The sequence below is a fragment of the Lissotriton vulgaris genome, unplaced genomic scaffold (assembly GCF_964263255.1).
Source record: "Lissotriton vulgaris unplaced genomic scaffold, aLisVul1.2 SCAFFOLD_383, whole genome shotgun sequence".
In the NCBI taxonomy this organism is placed as follows: Eukaryota; Metazoa; Chordata; class Amphibia; order Caudata; family Salamandridae; genus Lissotriton; species Lissotriton vulgaris.
In genome coordinates, this window is record NW_028242037.1 from 1437178 (window position 1) to 1458411 (window position 21234).

Genomic DNA, 21234 nt, shown 5'->3' on the forward strand with positions numbered 1-21234 from the left:
ACCAAGGGTTCGCAGGAGTGTAGTCCGTTGTTGGTAATTTAGTGGGCTCACAGGAGTCGTGAATAGCCTTCACTTGAAGGTGCGAGCCGAAGAGTCTAGTTTTGTTAGATTTAAGGTGACAAATGTTGAACGAGGTTTATTGCCTAAACATGAGAGGAGACGATAGGAATTTGAGTCTTGTTTTGAAATGACCATTCACAGGACCAAATGAGGTTAAAGTACAGCCGTAAAGAATAGAAGTTCTGATAAAGGGGATAGATTTTACTCCAAAAGTGTCAAAGGTAAAGTTGAATGAAGTCACCAGCAAGAAGACGAAGATGGCGGCTAAGGGGAAAGGTCAACTTAACGGACGACGCGAAGAGACGAAGCCATGGAAAAAGCTAGAAAATGACATCATGGGGGAAAGTCCGTGGTGGGCGTCGAAGGGGCGTTCCACCCACACTGTGATTGTGTATTTTAGGGACAGCACCCCGGGGAGAAGTTAGCGAATTGTTCAGAGCGAGAGCGAAGGCAAGTTAGAAAGAGCAGATGACTTGAGCAGATGCGCTGAGAGAGATCAGAGCGCAAGGGAGCAGTAGGCCGAGGACCCTTAGAGATCGGATGGGTAGGCAGAGAGGGTACTGCTTCTTAAACTTAAGTTACCTTTAGAGGCTAAGAGAGTTTGAACTTCTTAGGGAGTCAAACTGCTGACACCTTTTTTAGGGTTCTAGAAACTTGCGAAGTAGGGATGTCACCTAGTATAGAGTAGGGACAGATTTAACTTGATCATTTTTCTCTTTCTGTAGATGACGCAGAAGAACCACTTCATATCGATGCTTTTTAATTTGTTGATTTTGGAACTGACCTTAATTGTATTCGTTTGTAGACTGAGGTTCTTTAGGGAATATATGTTCCTATTGGTTCCTGTATATTTGATGAATTTGATCCTGAGAGGATTGTATATGCAACTTTTCTTAATTTTATATTAAACCTTTTAAATTTTATCAGTCGTAAGTGGTTCTTCAGAGTGGCGTCAGTTAATGGGGTTTATCTAACCTATGCAGAGGCTGTCTTTTACTCAATGACAGACAACAAATGATCCAAAATTGATGAATGAGATAAGTTATCAAATTGATCAAAACAGGTATTAAAATCTCATTCCCCGCAGTTGGTAGCAGAGAAAGATGGTTTTCTTCTTGAGGAAGACAACCTAGGTCAGGTTTAGTTTACCCCAAGGTCCCTAGTCATCGACGACCAGAAGAAGAATCCCTGCCGAAGACGGTGCTGACGGTGCGTCGAGAGAAAAGCAGCAGAGTCGGTCGAGAGTGAGTATAAGGGTCATGCGTTGTAAGATTGCGGTGTTTTATGTTGTTCCTGTGTTGTAATGTCAAGCGGAGTTGAATGCCTGTAGTGTGATTGAGGGAAGGTTGTGAGCGCGCGCAACCGGATAAAATCTTATGTCCAGAAAAGAGCTTAAGTGGTTCGGGTGTATCGAACACCCAGAGTAATTTGTCTACCATTTAAAGGGGGTCATGAGGTACCATTGATCGCCCGACAGACCGATGATAGGGGGAGCGTTTGAGTGAGTGTATGAGTAAACGCATGCTGGTCGTACGTTTACTGTGTGTAAGTAACCTATCAGTTGAGGTGAACGTCTGAGAGGAAGACGTTTCGCCAGTTGAGGTAGCAATTACAGTTAGACTGTGGCCGTACAGTCAGAGAAAAGTGATCGCTTGGACGGAAGTAGTAATTTTTCGGCGTATGAATGAAACGCATGTAAGACCGCGAGACGAGTTGAGAAACGAAGGAAACTGCTGCAAAGGGGACAAGTGACGTCAGCGTAGAGCCGCGCTGAGATTGGTCGGTTAGCGTAGAACAGCACTGGGATAGGCTGATTAGCAAGAGTCGCACAGGGATTGGTGGTTTGTCATCGGGACATAAACAAGGAAGAGAATTAATAAGAGAAAATCGTAGATTATCAAAAATGAAGTGCTTTAAGGGTTTAAGAAAAATATTTAGGAGGAATAGAAGAAATTTATATGCTGGAGAAGAAGCTCCACCAGAAGGCACACCAGCTTATCATATGGCAGTAAATGTAGGCTTACACTCGATAATGTGGATCTCCGAGTGGAATAGGCTAACAGAAGGGAATAAGGAACTGACGTTTCCAAGATTCGGAACGTTTAAGTTAGAAGTGTTGAACCAACTGAAAGCAGTAATGCTTGCAGCGAGACCTCTACCGAGGCCAACACAGTTCGAAGCACTTAGTGCATGGTTTAGAGCAGCTCACGAAAAGAGCGTAAAGAGGCGCCAAGAAAGAGTGAGACGATCAGTAAAGGCAGTGCAGGATGCCAAATGGGATGAGGAAGCTAAGAAGTGGAGAGTGCAAAAGATAGAAGCAGACAAACTGTTCACCATGATAGAAGCTACGGGAGAAAAGAAACCTCTAGAGGAGGAAGATGAGGAAAGCGAGACGGAGGAGGATCTGATAGATAGGCTATTAACAGATAGACCACCTCCGTACAACAGCGAAACCGCAAGTCCCATATTACAGCAAGGGGACGGAGCTAGGTGGGGAGAATATAAATCGATCCCAGTAACGGAGTGGGACTCCAACAAGAGTGAGGAAATACCCCAAGCTAGTTCTGAACAGAGAGTAGTGGGAAGATTCGTGGTCCAGAAGGTGCCAGAGACGCAATGTGCAAGGTCGTACCAAATGCCAGACGCTTTACAAGTACCTGTTACCATAGGCCCTATAGTGTCAATCTACAACCCAGAGGGGGTCCAGCAGGAGGAGCAGGCACGATGGGACAGGGAAAGGGCAGAGATGGAGAATAGGAATAACACGATGAATCCTCAGAGGCAGAGATTAGCACCAGTGAGTCGGAGTACCCCATTAGATTCCGCAACGGGTCCCTGGATCGAACAAGGGGGTCAAAGAGGATCAATGGATTTGAGGGGACCAAAACCAAAACCGAAATCCTATAAGGAATTAAGGGAATATCTGAAAGAATGGGATACTGCTGAAGAGGCTCGGAATAAAAGTTTAGAAACAGGAGCAGAGTGGAGAGACCAGGATAACAAGATCCTCTCTCATTGTGGAGCTGGCGAAAGCAGCCCGGAGTGGGAGAGAGGGAGTCAAGGAAGCAGGGGAGATACTTGCCCTACTACTAGTGGCAATCGGCAAATGTGCAACGACAGGAGTGCAGGGTGTGGCGAAGTGCCTCGCGTCACCTTTAGTGAGGGAGAACGAAGGACGCAGGAGTACCGAAACACTTTCAGATGCACACACCATACTCCGGATGAAAATGTGCAACATTGGAATCACGGGAACATGGAGAGTCGTGAAACGTCTCGACATGCCTCCGGTGATTACGGACGGAATCACGGGAACATGGAGAGCCGCGAAGGGTCTCGCCATGCGTCCGGTGATCTAGAACGAAGTCACGAGAATATAGGGAGTCGCGAAACGTCTCGCCATACATCCGGTGATCACGAACGAGATCGCGGGAGCATGGAGAGCCATGAAGGACCTTATCGTTTGTTGAGTGATACCAGACAGCAAGCGAGTTACAGTGGTCTAGAACAGCACGGAGGATCCTATCTTGTATCTGGAGAAACCGAGTCGAAAAGACGGAATGTAGGGTTGAGGGATGGAGCATTGTTCCACCACACCCCAAGGGAAGATGGAAAAGCTTGGGATCTAGAGAGGTGGGAACAAAGAGATGGAAGGAAAATTCCTCATAACTCACCTGTGCTTAGGCGTAGGGCGCATAGTGGAGGTGAGAGGGATGTAAGAGAACAACCTAGGACTGACGTACTGAGAGCTGAAATAAAAGCAAGACGCATAGATGTAATGAGTTTAAAATCAGACTTAGATGAAATAATTGACGGCACAGTGGCAATCGAGAGGTTAGAGCTATACGCACCAGATGAGATTCTGTTTTTGTCTAAAGACGTTACTCGGAAAGCGAGAGCAGCTCATGAAAAGTTATCTGAATTGGCAGAAAAGTACATGATAGACATATCACGAACTAAGGCTTTACAGGCCAACCATAGGCTGAATTGCACGGATCAAGATTTAGATGAGCGCAGAACGATTGGGCTAAGAGTACACATAAGGGAATTGGTCATGTGCATTAGGATATGGAGAGATCTGGATAGATGGGAGGAAAGATGGTCCAAGAAGGGATCTGTCAGACGGAGTACACTTATAAAGTCTCAGGATACAGACTTAATGCGAATGGAAGCTTTCCCTTTGCGAGAAATCGCGAACGGAAACTACGTGCATGTACCATGGAGTAGGGGGGATTTAGCGGCATTCACTAATTCCTTCCCGAAGCTTAGAGAAAATCCCGTAGAGTGGTACAAGCAGGTAGAGAGATTCGTGAAGATCTCTAAGGTACTGTGGATCGATTTGAACACTTTGTTCGATATCGTGGTACCCGGAGATTTGTGGACGGCATGCAAACTTAGTATTGAATGGCCCACTTGCGAGCCTCCGAGAGATACCCAGACAGGTGGTCCATCAGATAGAGTCATGGAAAAATACGAGAGAGTAATAACATGGCTAAAAGAGAAAGTGCCGGTGCAAGACATAGACTGGGTTAAGATAGATCGAACAACTCAGGAGCCTAAAGAGACCGTTCACGAGTTCTATGAGAGGTTACTGAAAGCATTCAAACAGTACAGTGGATTAGACGTAATGGATCCTAAGGACATAGGACAGTTTGTGTCGAAGTTTGTTCTCGGATTGAGACCAGACATAAGCCTGATGATTCAACAGCATTTAATTTGCTGGCAGAACAAACCTTTAGATGAGATTCTGAGGTATGCAAGGTACTGTAGCGATGAGATAGATACAAAGGCAAAGAAGCTTAAGGAAAAGCTGATGTTAGTACAGATGCAAGCAGCCGGAAAGGGTGGACAGCGACAGCAGGGAACAGGAACGCAAGCAAAGAAACAGAATAATCAGAGCAGAGATGAGGAAGAAAGACCGAGACCGAGAATGGATATCGCAACACTGAAAAAGACGACAAGGTGTCATCAGTGTAATGAGGTGGGACATTGGAGACGCGAGTGTCCTTATAATATTGAGACAGGGGAATTAGAACAGGAGGAGGAAGAGGTACAGAATAACGTGGTTAAGGGAGCGACAGTCCCGAAGGGAAAGTTTATCAAAGGGGGGACTCAGACTCCTCGAGCCCCGTTTCCTCAACCGCCTCGAATTACGAATGGAGGGAAAACCTATAGACAAATGCCATTGTTCGTAGGAGGAGAAGAATGCTACTACGTTGATCCTCTTACAGGGCAACGAGTGAATAGGGAAGAAGACTGTACTCTAGGAGCAGCCCTGGAAGTAGATCAGAGAGGACCATACGTAGAAGCTGAAGTAGCTGGATGTCCTACGACCTTTTTGGTGGATACGGGAGCCACTAGATCCACGTTGAGATCAGCGGTAGTCCCAGGTCTGCCGATATCAGGAGAGATGATTCAGGTGGTAGGAGTCGCAAACAAGAGGATGACGAATCCTCTGACGGAACCAGTGTCAGTAAAGATAGGGAATTACAGTGACGAACATCAGTTTGTGATCTGTGATTCTAGCCCGGTGTGTTTGTTAGGAAGAGATCTGTTGTGTAAACTGAATTGCACAATACATTGCACACCTGAAGGAGTAGAAGTGCAGACCAATGATGAAGATGCCGATTTTAAAGTTGTAAATTCGCAGGAATGCGTGGAATTATATCCTACCTTAACAGTGGAGGAGCTTCCACAGGATTTGAGGGAGAAAGTGTCAGCTGAGGTGTGGGATTTTTCTGGAGAAGAAATAGGACTGATCAAAGGGGTAGAACCAGTAAAGATCATGGTAAGACCCAATGCTGAGTATCCAAGAACACCACAATACAAGTTGACACCAGAGACGATTGCAGGAATAAAGCCTGTGATCGAATCCATGAATAAACAGGGAATACTGAAGGAGATCGTGGGTAGTCCATGTAACTCCCCGATTATGGGTTTGCAGAAGCCTAGTGGAAAATACAGAATAGTGCAGGATCTTCGAAAGATTAATAATATTGTTGTCTCATGTTGTCCAGTGGTACCGAATCCATCAGTGATATTATTTCAGATACCGTTCCAAGCTGAATGGTTCACCGTGATAGATTTGTGCCAGGCTTTCTTTTCGATTCCTTTAGATGAAGAGAGCCAGTACCTTTTCGCTTTTAAGCTGGAAGATCGCGTTTTAACATGGTGTCGTATCCCTCAGGGGTATACAGAAAGCCCATCGATTTTTAACCAGCTATTAAAGAGAAATCTTGAAAGTCTAGTACTGCCCAAGAACTCAGTTCTAGTCCAGTACATAGACGATCTCCTAGTTGCGTCAGAAACAGAAGAAGCTTGCAGAGTAGACACCATCACCTTGTTAAATCACTTGGCCGAGAACGGGCATAAGGTGTCTCCAAGTAAATTGCAATATTGTCTTACCGAAGTGCAATACTTGGGCCACAGGATTGAAAAGGGGAAACGGAAGGTGTCTCCAGACAGAATAGAGGCGATTATGAAAATGAACGCGCCTACAACACAAAGAGAGGTCAGGATGTTCCTAGGCATGGTCGGTTATTGTCGACAGTGGATAGCCAACTTCTCACTGAAGGCAAAGCCGTTATTACAACTGACGCACAAAGGAGTGAGTGATCCGGTACCATGGGACAAAGACTGTTTGATGGCGTTTTTGCAGCTGAGGGAGGACTTATGTCGCGCCCCGGCTTTAGGAATGCCTGATTACACAAAACCATTTTTGCTTTACTGCTGCGAAAGAGAGGGATGCGCTTTAGCAGTTTTGGCCCAGATTCATGGAGATGCGCGTAGGCCAGTAGCGTACTTTTCGGCTACATTAGATCCAGTAGCCGCAGCGTTGCCCGGATGTCTCAAATCCGTTGCTGCAACGGGTGTCAGCATTGAAAGATCTGAAAGCGTGGTAATGGGACATCAGTTAGTGGTGTACGTACCGCATTCTGTGGAATTGTTAATGACCAGGACGAAGACTCAGCATCTGACGAATAGCAGGCTCACACGCTTCGAGCAAGTCATACTGGCTGCCGAGAATGTGACCCTAAAAAGATGCTCCGTCTTGAATCCTGCAACTTTGATGCCACTTCCAAATGAGGTGGATGATGAAATTTGTACAGATCATGACTGCCTTGATGTGACTGAACTATGCACCAAACCGAGACCCGATATCGTAGATGAGCCATTGACTGACCCCGATGAAATTTTCTTTGTTGATGGTTCATGCGTAAGAGACGATATTGGTCAGCTGAGAGCAGCTTATGCAGTTTGTACAATTACCAGAGTTGTAGAAGCCGCTTGCCTGGAAGGAGTACACTCCGCTCAGGTAGCTGAAATTATTGCTTTGACGCGTGCCTGTTTAGCAGGTAACAAAATTCGAGTCACCATATACACCGATAGCCAGTATGGTTTCGGGGTAGTTCACGATTACGGGCAGTTATGGTCTCAAAGAGGTTACATGACCTCCTCGGGTTCTCCCATTAGGAATGGAGAATTCGTGAGATTATTGTTAGAGGCATTGCAAGGCCCGACAGCTATCGCAGTAGTCAAATGTGCTGCGCATACAAAAGGCGTGGATTTTGTGTCACAAGGTAACCGCTATGCGGATGAAGTAGCGCGTTACTGCGCAGAACAAGGATATTCTCACACGGATGTGAAAGTGGGGGGGATCCAAGAAAGAACTGAATTGACAATGTTGTTAGACACTGTAGATACGTGGGATGAGCTAAGGAGTGTTCAGGAGAATGCACAAGATGATGAGAAAAAGGGCTGGGAAACAGCTGGGTGTATAAAAAGTGAGATGAACTTTTGGATCTCCGCCGATGGGAGAGCAGTTTTACCAAATGAACTTGTTAGTCCAATGGTAAGGAAATTGCATGGATCAGCACACATAGGTAGAGATGCCATGGTGAGAGTATTCAGACAAACATGGTTTAATCCTAAGTTTAGAGTAGCGGCAGAAGCAGTATGTCAGCGATGTGCGATCTGTCAGCAACTAAACGTGGGAAAAAGAACACCAGTTACATTGAGTCACATTGGGAGGTCTGGGGGCCTTTCAATAGAATGCAGCTTGATTTTATAGAAATGCCTAAATGCAACAGACTCAGATACGTTCTTGTGATTGTCTGTATATTTTCTAGATGGGTTAGAAGCTTACCCTACACGTAGATGCGATACACTTACAGTAGCAAAATTGTTACTTAGAGAGTTAATACCGAGGTTTGGGGTGCCATCCTCTTTGGAATCGGACAGAGGAACTCATTTCAACAGCGAAATAGTGAAGATGTTGTGCTCAGCTTTGAGTATCGATCAGAAGCTCCATTGCAGTTATCGACCAGAAGCTTCAGGGATTGTAGAGCAAATCAACAGCACAATTAAGTCCAGACTTGCTAAAGTTTGTTCATCAACATCCCTGAGTTGGCAAGACGCACTACCAGTGGTTCTTATGAGCATACGTAGCACACCAGATAGAAAAACAGGTCTCTCTCCACATGAAGTGATAATGGGGAGAGCTATGAGATTGCCATCGGTTCCGACTGCAGCGTTATTGAACATCACAGACGACTTGATCTTGGACTACTGCAAGGGACTATCTGATGCCATTAATTCTGTGTCCCTCCAGGTCCAGGCTGCAGAGGTTCCATCAGCACAAGACTTGTGCCATGACCTGAGTCCGGGGGACTGGGTTTTGGTGAAAAAGCATGTCAGGAAGAACTGCTTAGACGTGCGTTGGCGAGGACCATTTCAAGTCATACTTGTTACGAACACTGCAGTGAAGTGTGGAGGCCTGCCAAATTGGATACACGCTTCACACACTCGAAGAGTGCCAACACCTCTGGAAGAAACAGCTCCTCTCTCGGATGAGAATCCAGCGGAAAGCGGAGAAGACATAGAGGGGGAAAGCCAAGCTGTAGAGGTGATCAAAGAGGCTGAGACTGTGACGGAACAGGTCGATGAAGGTCAAGACATTAGTGAGACCGAAGTCGCCTCAGGAGAAGAAAGTAACTGGGAGATTGAATCAGATACTGAACAAGCTGAGAGTGACCAAGAGACAAGTCCCAGAACAAGGAGCAGGAGGACAAGGAGTGACGAAGCCAGTTGGCCAGAGAGAAGAAGGAGGCCAAGCTTAAAGACACAACAGGAGAAAACTCTTGTCCCGATCTCTGAAGAATCAGACCAAGAAGAGGAAACTACAGACTCAGGAACTGAGAGTCCAAGAAGATCGAGAAGGGTACGTGTGCCCTGCAGAAGGTACGCCACCCCAGAGTGGACTTATCTAGCAGATGTCTTGGGGACAGAAATCTGGGAGAGTGAAGAACGTGAAAGTAATCGATCTCGATCCATTTGTGGCAGTGGAGATATGGATGTTGACTCCTGGACTCGAGACTGAGGGATTACTGACTTTCACGCTTCCCATACCCCCATACTTGAGTCAGATTAAAGATTTAGTGCTAAACAGATTACAATTTCCAACATTTGGTCAACAAATTCCGGAAGAAGAAGAAAAAGTCATTTGTTTTGAATTATTGGAACTTGTTGCGAGAGCTGCAGGTACGAGAATAATTGTTGATGTATAAAGACTTTTGTATATAAGTTATAAAGAAGAAGATAACCTAGCGCCGAGTGGAAAGAAGAATAAAATTAGGGATTACATTTAGAGGACGGAGAAGGGTTAGGGTTGTCTGTTGTTAAAAATAAAGAGACATTGTTGCGAAAAAGAGACTTTTGTTGATAAAGAGCACTTTACAAACTGAGAAGAAAATAAAGCAACCCAAAGACTGAACTGAAAAACTTTTTCGCAAAAGAAAGAGTTACGCTGTTTTTGACAACATGGAGAACGGTAACCAAAACAGAAAAGCTAAATGTATAATAGGTACACTTATAGCTGTAGTAATATTTCTCATAATTACAGTAGTGACAATATCATACATAATAGGACATGAAACCGATAAAGAAATAGCAGATGTAAAGCCTGTAACGACTTTGAAACCTGCTCTTGATGGGAAGACAAAGGAGAGCAATGTTATTCGTGAAAAAGCGTTACTGGTAGACGAAGCTCGTAGATTACATGTAGACGAGTCACAGGGAAACTTTAGGTCAAACGCATATGCTAAACTGTTGTACGAGTATATCGATGCCATGGAGGCCAAAGATTGCTATGTATGTATGCAATTGCCGGCTTCTGTAGATGAGGGCATCCGATATCATCATCTCCCATTGACTTATGGGATAACATGTAGTTTACTGCTTAGTATATTTTATGGTAGAGAAGGATTTGAGTACTACTTTTCAAATTATGATTCGGTACTACCTGAAGTTCCGAATTATAAGCAAATGAATAAGTGGGACTATTACAAAAAGGAGGATAGACTAGCTAAATTCTTCCTTCCTTGGGCTACATTAGATACATCATACGCACGCAGAAATAATTTGACTTGCAAAGTGTCAGAGATTGAGAAAAAGTTCATAGGACAAGTAGATGACCGATACAGAAGGCAGAAGATTCTAAAAATGTCAGGACAGTGGAAAACTGATTGGACCGAAGAAGAGAAGGCACATAAAAAGAAAGGTAGCAATGGTCCAATAGCATTGGATAGAACGCAGAAAGGAAAGTTATGTTTAACTCGAAGCAAGACATATTATGAGAGTGTATTTGTAGGTGAAGTAAATTGCGAACATTCTTTTCGATTAGAGTACTACACGAAGGATTTCATGAAGGAGATGCAGGTGATTCCTAACGTATATTTTGTATGCGGGAGAAATGCCTATGTAAAACTGCCTGACAATTGGTATGGTTCGTGTTACTTGGCAATTGTCTTCCCCAAAATATACCATGCAAAGGATTTAGCGATCATAGAAGGAAAGGCTTCGACAAGAACGAAAAGAGAAGTAGGAGATGCAGAAGTAGTAGGAGACGTATTTGGAGTGATGTTTCCTATGTTAGGTTTAATACTTAACGATGTTAAGATCAGGAGACTAGCTACAGTCGTAGATAGATTATCTGCAAGTACTGCAAGGTCATTAATGCTAATAGAAGGTGAGATGCAATCGATTAGAGCAATGGTTCTTCAGAATCGACTTGCTCTTGATGTGCTATTAGCAAAAGAAGGCGGAGTTTGCAAGGCTTTGAAGGTCCAGGAATGTTGTACTTATATTCCTGATAATTCAAAACCACTTGAGAAGGTCATAAGAAACATCACACAGATTCATCAAGAAATCGAAGATTTGACAAAAATAAATGTTTGGGAAAAAGTAGGTAATGGAGTAGGAAAGGTTGGAAGTTGGTTTGCCAACCTTGGTAAAAGTATAGTATGGTACATATTAAAACCTGTATTAATAGTACTAATTTGCATAATCACATTGTTAGGATTAGTAAAACTATATAAATGGTATAGGACGAACCGGTTACAAAGGTCTATGAGAGAACAAGAAAGGAGATTAGCTGCTTTACAAGATCAACAGTATAAAAGCTTGAGAGCACTTGAAATGATGAAAAGGGGAAATGATGTAACTAGTTCTGTTTAAAGGTGTTATTCAAATTGCATTTAGTGATGACTCCTAAAAGTCATCAAAGGGGGGAACTGAGAGAGCGCAATTTGAATAAAACGTATATCCGAGTCATATTTAGAAGTATATCGTATAAACGTAGGAATGAAATGTATATCGAACGTGAAGTTGACGCTTATAGCATAAAGTTAACAGACGTAACCAAAGTAATATAGGAAATGTAATTGTATTCACTTTGGAATGCATTAGATTTAGAAGGCCCGTTTACGTAGTGGGCTAATGTAGAAATGTGTAGAAATGCTCATGAACAGAAGAACGTGCAAAGTGAAGGAGTCGTGAATAGCCTTCACTTGAAGGTGCGAGCCGAAGAGTCTAGTTTTGTTAGATTTAAGGTGACAAATGTCGAACGAGGTTTATTGCCTAAACATGAGAGGAGACGATAGGAATTTGAGTCTTGTTTTGAAATGACCATTCACAGGACCAAATGAGGTTAAAGTACAGCCGTAAAGAATAGAAGTTCTGATAAAGGGGATAGATTTTACTCCAAAAGTGTCAAAGGTAAAGTTGAATGAAGTCACCAGCAAGAAGACGAAGATGGCGGCTAAGGGGAAAGGTCAACTTAACGGACGACGCGAAGAGACGAAGCCATGGAAAAAGCTAGAAAATGACATCATGGGGGAAAGTCCGTGGTGGGCGTCGAAGGGGCGTTCCACCCACACTGTGATTGTGTATTTTAGGGACAGCACCCCGGGGAGAAGTTAGCGAATTGTTCAGAGCGAGAGCGAAGGCAAGTTAGAAAGAGCAGATGACTTGAGCAGATGCGCTGAGAGAGATCAGAGCGCAAGGGAGCAGTAGGCCGAGGACCCTTAGAGATCGGATGGGTAGGCAGAGAGGGTACTGCTTCTTAAACTTAAGTTACCTTTAGAGGCTAAGAGAGTTTGAACTTCTTAGGGAGTCAAACTGCTGACACCTTTTTTAGGGTTCTAGAAACTTGCGAAGTAGGGATGTCACCTAGTATAGAGTAGGGACAGATTTAACTTGATCATTTTTCTCTTTCTGTAGATGACGCAGAAGAACCACTTCATATTGATGCTTTTTAATTTGTTGATTTTGGAACTGACCTTAATTGTATTCGTTTGTAGACTGAGGTTCGTTAGGGAATATATGTTCCTATTGGTTCCTGTATATTTGATGAATTTGATCCTGAGAGGATTGTATATGCAACTTTTCTTAATTTTATATTAAACCTTTTAAATTTTATCAGTCGTAAGTGGTTCTTCAGAGTGGCGTCAGTTAATGGGGTTTATCTAACCTATGCAGAGGCTGTCTTTTACTCAATGACAGACAACAAACGATCCAAAATTGATGAATGAGATAAGTTATCAAATTGATCAAAACAGGTATTAAAATCTCATTCCCCGCACCTCCGAAGGACTCCTGGGCGATGTAGTCCTGTGGATGGTTCTGTGCGCCTCTCTCTCGCGCTAACTCCCGGGCCACTCCATACTTGAAGGCAAGATCTCCGCGATGCTGTCCCAGAGGCAGGGAAACACCTCCTCACTGTCAGGCATTCAAAGACACCTAGCGCTGTGGCACCCGCGAAGCGGGTGCGGCGAGGTGTTATCAGGCAGCAGCAGGGGGGCGGTGCTCAAGCCCCGCTGCAGGTGTGGGCCTCCGAGGGACTCCTGGGTGATGTAGTCCTGTGGATGGTTCTGTGCGCCTCTCTCTCGCACTAACTCCCGGGCCCCTCCGTACTTGAAGGCAAGATCTCTACGATGCTGTCCCAGAGGCAGGGAAACACCTCCTCACTGTCAGGCAAACAAAGACACCTAGCGCTGCAGCACCCCACCCTAATTAGGACTCAATACACTCTTTTAAAGAGGGGGCACTTTGAATGCCTACCTTGAGCTCAAAAGCTATGCTGGGGGCTCATGTATGTGACTCGGAGAACACTAAATAATCTGTATGGATATCAGGCTCAGTGAAGGAAGATAAAGAAAATGATGACTGCACAAACAAGAGAACTATGAAATGCAAGCTAATTACTACAGGTTAAAAGGCCACAGCCCCAGTCCAATCCACACTACAACGCTGAGGGTGGAATCATGGGAAGACATATACATGAAAAAGAAAAAACACCCTTCACATTTTGTAAATAAAAATGTAACAAGCATTGGCATAGCCAATAGTTCTCGTTTTTGGGACCTTATAAGTATTTAGTTATGCATCACAATATCCTTGGTACAACAACAATTGTTGCATGGCTAAACACTTATAAGGTCCCAAAGGCGAGACTTATTGGCTTTGCCACAACACTCACTCCTCTTCCTTTCTCTTGTTGGAGGAGTATCCAACTAGTGTTCTCAGTGTTTGCCACAAACTCAAATTTATTTCTATATCTATTCGCCACAAATATTGGCTCAAGGTGCCATTGGAGTTGATTCTCTTGAGCTGTTTACATGAAAGTGATGCTCAGCCCAACATATAGAAATATACAGGTGAGCAATAAAATTCGATATGGCTTTTGTACACAGGACATATGCCATATTATCTTGGTGGAAATCTATTTTTGTCCATCGCTATAGTGTTTTCACATCCTTGTGTAATGTTTAGTTGATCAGAACCTGCAGCCCATATGGGGAATATCCCTTTCTGCAATTAACATGTAAGCAACCAGCCGTGAAAGTCAGCTTTACGGTGATTATATATAAAGTACAGGAATGCAGCTCTACTGTTATACAAAAACAGCATGGCATGGAATGCAGCAGAAGAGTTAATAGACTGGACCACACATATCAATATATCATAGTTTTACAGATGGTGAAACACTGTTAAAATAGATTAATGTGATTTTGCATAATACCATCAGAGTTCATGTAAAATTACAAAAGCAGACTGTCTATGACACTGAGATGTTTAATATCTCTGAGTTTTTTTTGTGTGGAGCATCATTAGTTAATTTTCTGAGCGGAAAATATGAGGTTTTGGCAATTATGTATAACAGGGTTTTCAATTACCAAAACACACTTCTCCTAAATCAAAATCACAAATATTAAGTCATATATTAAAGCAACAGTAAATAATGTTGTGGTGCTTAAAGTGTTTCTTTAATGTAGTCTACGAATTTACAGGAAAGCCCAGTTTTTCTAGAAATTCTTTTGATGTAAATGTTCACTTAAAGCATGTACTCGCTAGACTAGGCACATTTTCTGAGTTGTATTACAATTAAGAAAATTGAAGGCATGCCACTTCTGATTACACAAGAAATGTTTAACTCCAGGGCATGATGTATGTGCACACTATGCTGTAACATAAAGAAAAAGGCAGTAGAAAAATGCTTTCCAGACCAATTTAAAGTATAATCATATGAGTCTAAGCACACATACAAACATCTATATAATATTTTTCAATAAAGTGCAGCTTTTCTTGACTAGACCCGTATCGTAATGAATTCTAGGTGGTTTCAATCAACTTCCCGAGTGTGAATGAATCTTGGAAAGTGCAATTATCTCAAGTTAATAAAATGCATACATGAATAGATTATAATAAAGTGAGCCCAATAATACATAGCAATATACAAATGTGCTGAAAAGGGCACCGCATAGATCCTGTTTAAAATTCCCAATGAAGTTCAAAGATAAATGCAAATTGTACAATATAGCAGAACCGTCTTCAAATTTCTGTCATACATAATTACTTGCAATAGAGTTTTTATGTTAACTTGCGGATTTTGATAAGGAGTCTCGCCAGGATATGTAAAAAAACAGAAACCAGAAAGTCAATTCTTAGGTCATTATGGGGCACTGTGTTTAAAGTGTCATTCAGTTTCCTCTTTGACCCATCCCTTAACTTTGACAAGAGGACATATAGAAAACACAAATGACGAGAGTGAGGGAAATTGATGGGAAACTGATGTGTCCAAGTGTGGGAAAGCCCATTGGATGTCACGCAAGGCTCTAATGCACAGTGAACTTCCCACTTCCATGTGCAGCTGCGTACCTAATCGTGCATCACAACAAACAGAGATGTTCTAATGCAATTGAGAGCTTTTGCAAAAGTGACTGTATTACAAAGTGAAAGGTGGGTAATGAGGAGTGATAGATGCCGGTATCAAAGATGGCGGGGCAAGTGCGTGTAAAAGTTTAGGATGGAGTGAGAGGCTACATAAAACAACCATAACAGGCCTGTGAAGAAGATTTTAAAAAAATCCACTGTACCTGTGTAGCCCAGCGAGTTGTTGTCATTGTCCGAAGTGGGAAGGGGTGTCCAGCTGTTGTTCACTCTCTCGAGGTCGTCGGAGTCCATCAGAAAGAACATCAGAGCTGCTGGTGGGTCCATGGCAGAAACAGTGGATGCAATTTTCAGCAGCACATGTCTCTAGACACAAAGGCATCCCCACAAGACAGCCACACGCACAGTGAAAGCAGGCAGCAAGCATTCCCTCGGCACAGCCTGTTGTGTGCCGACCTTGATAAACTAGGTGCCAACATTTCGCATTATAGCCCAAACGCCTCTTGCTGTGGAATATCGGCTTTTTGATCCCCTTTGCTCCTCTGTCCTTTGACTTCCACCCCACAGCCTGTCAAGTGCTAAGTGTGGAAATGGGGCACCGGCCAGCGTGTTCTGTGAGGAGCATATGGGGAAGTTGGGCTTCTGACTGCTGGCTTTGCTAATTTTCGACCTTATTGTTAACCAAAGCTATTGACTGTGATCACTCGACATCATCGCTTCATCTCATGGCAATTACACACTCTTGGGACTTTTCCTCTTTGTGGGAAAGGGAAAAAAATGGTGGTGTGTCCGGGCGGGAGGAGGGGAGGAAGCTGTCATTTCTGTGGAACTGGGAGAGAGCTGAAACGAGGCACAGACATCTAAAACAAGCAAAAGCGCGTACGTGCCTCGCGCAGCAGCAGGGGGAGAGGGGAGAGGGGAGGGGGCCTGCTCCTGATTCCCTTGTGGGAGCAAGCAGCATGGCACAATAATTTCTACCAAATGACGCAGCTGCTCACTCATGCAATGGAATCGCCAAACGTGCACGCATTGCCATACAAAGTAATGCAACATATGCACGTTTTTATCCAGCAAAGCTGTGCCGATTGCTAAAGGTCTCCTTCCTATGCAACGCATGCGTGCTGCATTGGCGAGACCTAAAACGAAAGAATGCAATATGTAAAGGTGGATGGTTACATCCTGTTTAGGTTGATAGGTAGTAGTAGGTTTACTTCACTTTTTTCTTTGATCAGAGACCTTAGTTTAGGAATGGTGATCATATGTGCTCCTCAGAATGCTTATTATTCAATAACCTCTCAGAAGTGTGTGAAGGGATCTGACATGGGGGATACACTTCAACTAAGCTTTCTTCTCCTCGACAGGCATGATGGTGAGCAGAAGTAGCGGGCATTTCACTTGTCTAGTAAACAATACATATACACACTGGCCTCAAGAGTGTCAGGTTTGCACAAGGTTTACTAGATATCTGCCTCCTGGATTATGTGGAAGGCCCCAGAATGGAACTATTCTTAGCATCGTGGTTTGTTGACATAGTCCTTACTGGTAAACAATCCAACTTTTTCTCAGTGGAACGAGCCCATAGAGTTCCAAGCATGCCATCAATCCCAGGCGTTCCTTCCGCCCCAGTGGTGTGGTTACTTTTTAACTACCGTGATAGAGACCACATCTCACAGACCTCACATGCCAAAGGCCACTGGATAGTACAAAATTGGAAAGTGAACATTTTTCCAGGCTGCGCTACTGAAGTATAAAATTACAGGGAATCATTGCTGAGTTTAAAAAACAATAAAGACAAATGAATATTTTTACTCTTTAATGTTCCTGGACGAATTACTGGTTATGAACGGCTACAAGGTCCATTTCTGTGCCACACCGACAGAAGAATAAATGTGGATAGTATCAACAGGAGGAACTGACATCCCAGAGCAAGGACATCGTGAGAAAGGATGGCAAGCATGAAGGAACACTAGGGGTCCATTAGGATGGCGGGCGGTTTGCCTCCGCCAGGCTGGCGGTGGCCACCGCCGGGCTGGCGGAGGCAAACCGCCCGACATCGCAAGCCCAAATCCCCCCGCCATATTAGGATGGCGGAGGGGAAGGTGGCGGTGCAAAATACCGCCCGCCTGTTTTCCGCCCCGGTCGCCTTGCGGCCGGGGCCGAAAATGAGTAACATGCAGGCGGTGTCTGTCAGACACCGCCCGCAATATTACAATGGGCTTTTTTAAATGCCTTTCCGTAGCGGCAATGCCGCCATGGAAAGGCATGCAGTGTTCACTCTGGGGGACCCCTGTGGGCCCCCAGAGTGAAGGCCAAAGGGGGGTGGCACAAGGGGGGTACCTGTGGTATCCCCCTGCCTTTGCATAATCGAAGAGGCAGGCACCGCGCTATGCCTGCCGCTTCGATTGTGCAAAGGCGTGCTTTTGTTTTTCACATTGTGGCGGGCGGAGCAGTGAGCACCGTCCGCCACAATGTTAAATTGAGGAATGCGCCCGTCACTGTGGCGGGCGCATCCTAATGGCAATGTCGGGACCCCCGCCCTTTAGGCGGGCGGTCCCGAGTTCCGCTAGGGTGGCGGGCAGGCAAAGCCTGCCCGCCATCCTAATGTGCCCCTATGTGAGCAAACTGGAAACTTCATGGCACCCCAGCCCAGGAGCAGGTAGCCAAAGAAGGGGCCATGATAATGGAGGAAACAGCACTATATCCTAGCCTCAGGATGGCGTTGTCAAGAGACAGTTTGAAAGCACAAGGCTATCTAGACAGTTCTGAATTTGCAGAAGTGGAGCTGGCACTGAGGGAATACCTAGAGCTCACGCCTTTAACTGCAAACATGGCAGCATAAATTCCGTAAGTGCCAGTGGCGGCTGGTGACATTTGAAAGTGGTGGAATAAAAGTTTGCGATTGGTGGCCGGTGGGGAGCGAGCAGGCCTGACTGCCAAAAGGGGGGTTGGGGTGGTTCTCCTCTCGACAAAATTTTGAAAAAAGAGCAGGCAAATGGTGCGTTTTCAATCATATTTGAGAAAGCAAGAAGGTTAATAAAGCAATTGTTGAATTCTAGTTTTGACATCAATAATGCTCACTAATATTACTGCAAATAATGTCTGTGATGCCCTCACATTTCTCATATGTGAGGTCCTGACAGGATCTAAAATAAACTTTTTATATGGCTGTTGCATGAAACATAAAGTCAGCATTTCTCTGAAAAATGTCTATAATAGCCTCTCACACCAGCTACATTCAAAATAAATTGAAGAAAAATCGTATTTAAAATAGTTTACTTAAGAATTATTCAATGTCATCAGAGCAAGAATCTCAGCAGAACTGGCTTTTTAAGGGGACACATGAAATTCTGGGTCCCTGGGCCAGGGCTGTGCTCACTTTGCCGTTAAACATCTCTGAACAGGCCTGGTGTTTTTGTTTGTGTCCTGACATGGCTTGCATTTTATTTCTTGCATTTAAAAACCCCAGCGTTCATCAAGCCACTTCACTTAGGCTTCAAGCCATTTTGAGGATAAACAAACACAGCACACATGGACTTGTTGCCACTGGTGAAGCACAGGGTCGGGAAGAACTGGAGAGTGAGGGTTAATGGAATAAACACCCCTACGAGGCATGAACATGAGTCTAATTATGTAATATAATAGATACCAGGCTGCATCAAACATTAAGCTTGCTTGTGACATGTTTCATGACAAGCTGAAGGACTCTGCCTCTGGTTCCATCCTATGCGTTGTCACAGACATTCTCAGGCGCTCTTTGCAAACAGACATGCATCTTACAGTTCCAGGAACAGAATCCTGTGTCATCATCACACTCAAGAAGCTGAAGTGGGACAGCCACAGAAAGGTTTACCGTGCAAGGGAGCTGCAGCTCGTTTACAGAGTGTAATACAGTAATAGCAGTACTATTTGCATGTTTTCATTCTCAGGCATTAATCCACAAATCATTAACATTGCATTAATGGAACCCATTCTGCGTTTATGTACTTGGAGGTGGCATAAAAACTTTACGTATGGGATTTATTTGCGCACATCACTTTACCAGCCTCAGTGACCTGCGATATCTGAAGCAAGGCGGGACATCACTGGGCACCTGTGCCCTGCATAGATTGACAATTTTTTTTAGGTCTCGCCTATTATATCCGGCAGGGATAAATAGGTGAGATTATGGTAAGCAGAGCCTGCGTATCATGTACAGTTCATGTGAGCTATGTGCGTGCACAGAGCCAGCCACATCAAACACCACCATTTGTACGTGCCTCGGCATCAGACTTCAAAGGCTGCTGCACCCCCCTCCCACAAGCACGTCGCACTTCACCATTTGTCTGAGCCTTCACATCAGACTTCAAAGGAATGCGCTCCCGCCCCGTCGCCACAGCAATGCCGAGAGCTTGGGGTTTTTTTGCATCCATTTAGCGGGGAAGCCGTGTTTTGTTCAGCATTCTCTGCACCTTTCAGAGTTTTTTTTCTGGATGAAAGTGAAAGCCTACCGTGCTTGTTTACAGTAGCCTTGCTCCTCAAATGTTGTTGCTGTGTTGCCATCTCTCTAGGGACACTCAGCTTGAAAACACTCGACTTGCTAGCTGCAGTGCTACATCCACTATGATTTGCCTCTAGTCACATTAATCCCTCGAAGACTGTGCTGACTCTGCTCCTCCTGATTCTGAAACTGACCAAAGCAGTCACAACGCAGTCTCTTCTCTCTATCTTATGATGTCTGCCCTGCCACCATTTACTTTGGACCCTCACCCTCACACCTTCTCACCCTCACACACCCTCACACCCTATCACCCTCACACACCCTCACCCACCCTCTCACACCCTCACTCACCCTCACCCTCACAACCCTTTCACCCTCACTCACTCTCTCCCCTCACACCCCCACACACTCTCACACCCCCTCACCCTCACATCCCCTCACCTTCACCCATTCATCCTCAAACACCTCCTCACCCTCACACCCCCTCACTCTCACACCCCATCACCCTCACACCCCCTCATCCTCACCCTCACACACCCTCACCCACTCTCACCCTCACACACCCTCACTCACCCTCACACACCCTCTCACCCCCCTCACCCTCACACCTCCTGACCCTCACATCCCCTGTCCCTCACATCCCCTCACACACCCCTCACCCTCACATCCCCTCACCCTCACACCCCCTCACCCTCACTCACCCTCTAAATCTCACCCTCACCCACCCTCTCACCCTCACAAACACCCTGTCACCCTCACACACCCTCTCCCTCACACACCCTGTCACCCTCACACACCCTCTCACCCACCCTCACCCTCACCCACCCTCTCACCCTCACAAACACCCTTTCACCCTCACACACCCCCTCACCCTCTCCCTCACACACCCTCTCACCCTCACACACCCTCTCACCCACCCTCACCCTCACCCTCACACCCCTCACCCTCACACACCCTCACACCCCCACACACCCCCTCACCCTCACACCTCCTCACCCTCACAATGCCTCACCCTCATACCCCCACACACCCTCACACCCCCTCACCCTCACATCCTCACCTTCACACACCCCCTCACACCCCTCAACCTCACACCCCCCCACCTCACACTCACTCACCCTCACACCCCCTCACACTCCCTCACCCTCACTCACCCTCACACACCATCGCACCCTCACACACCCTCTCACCCT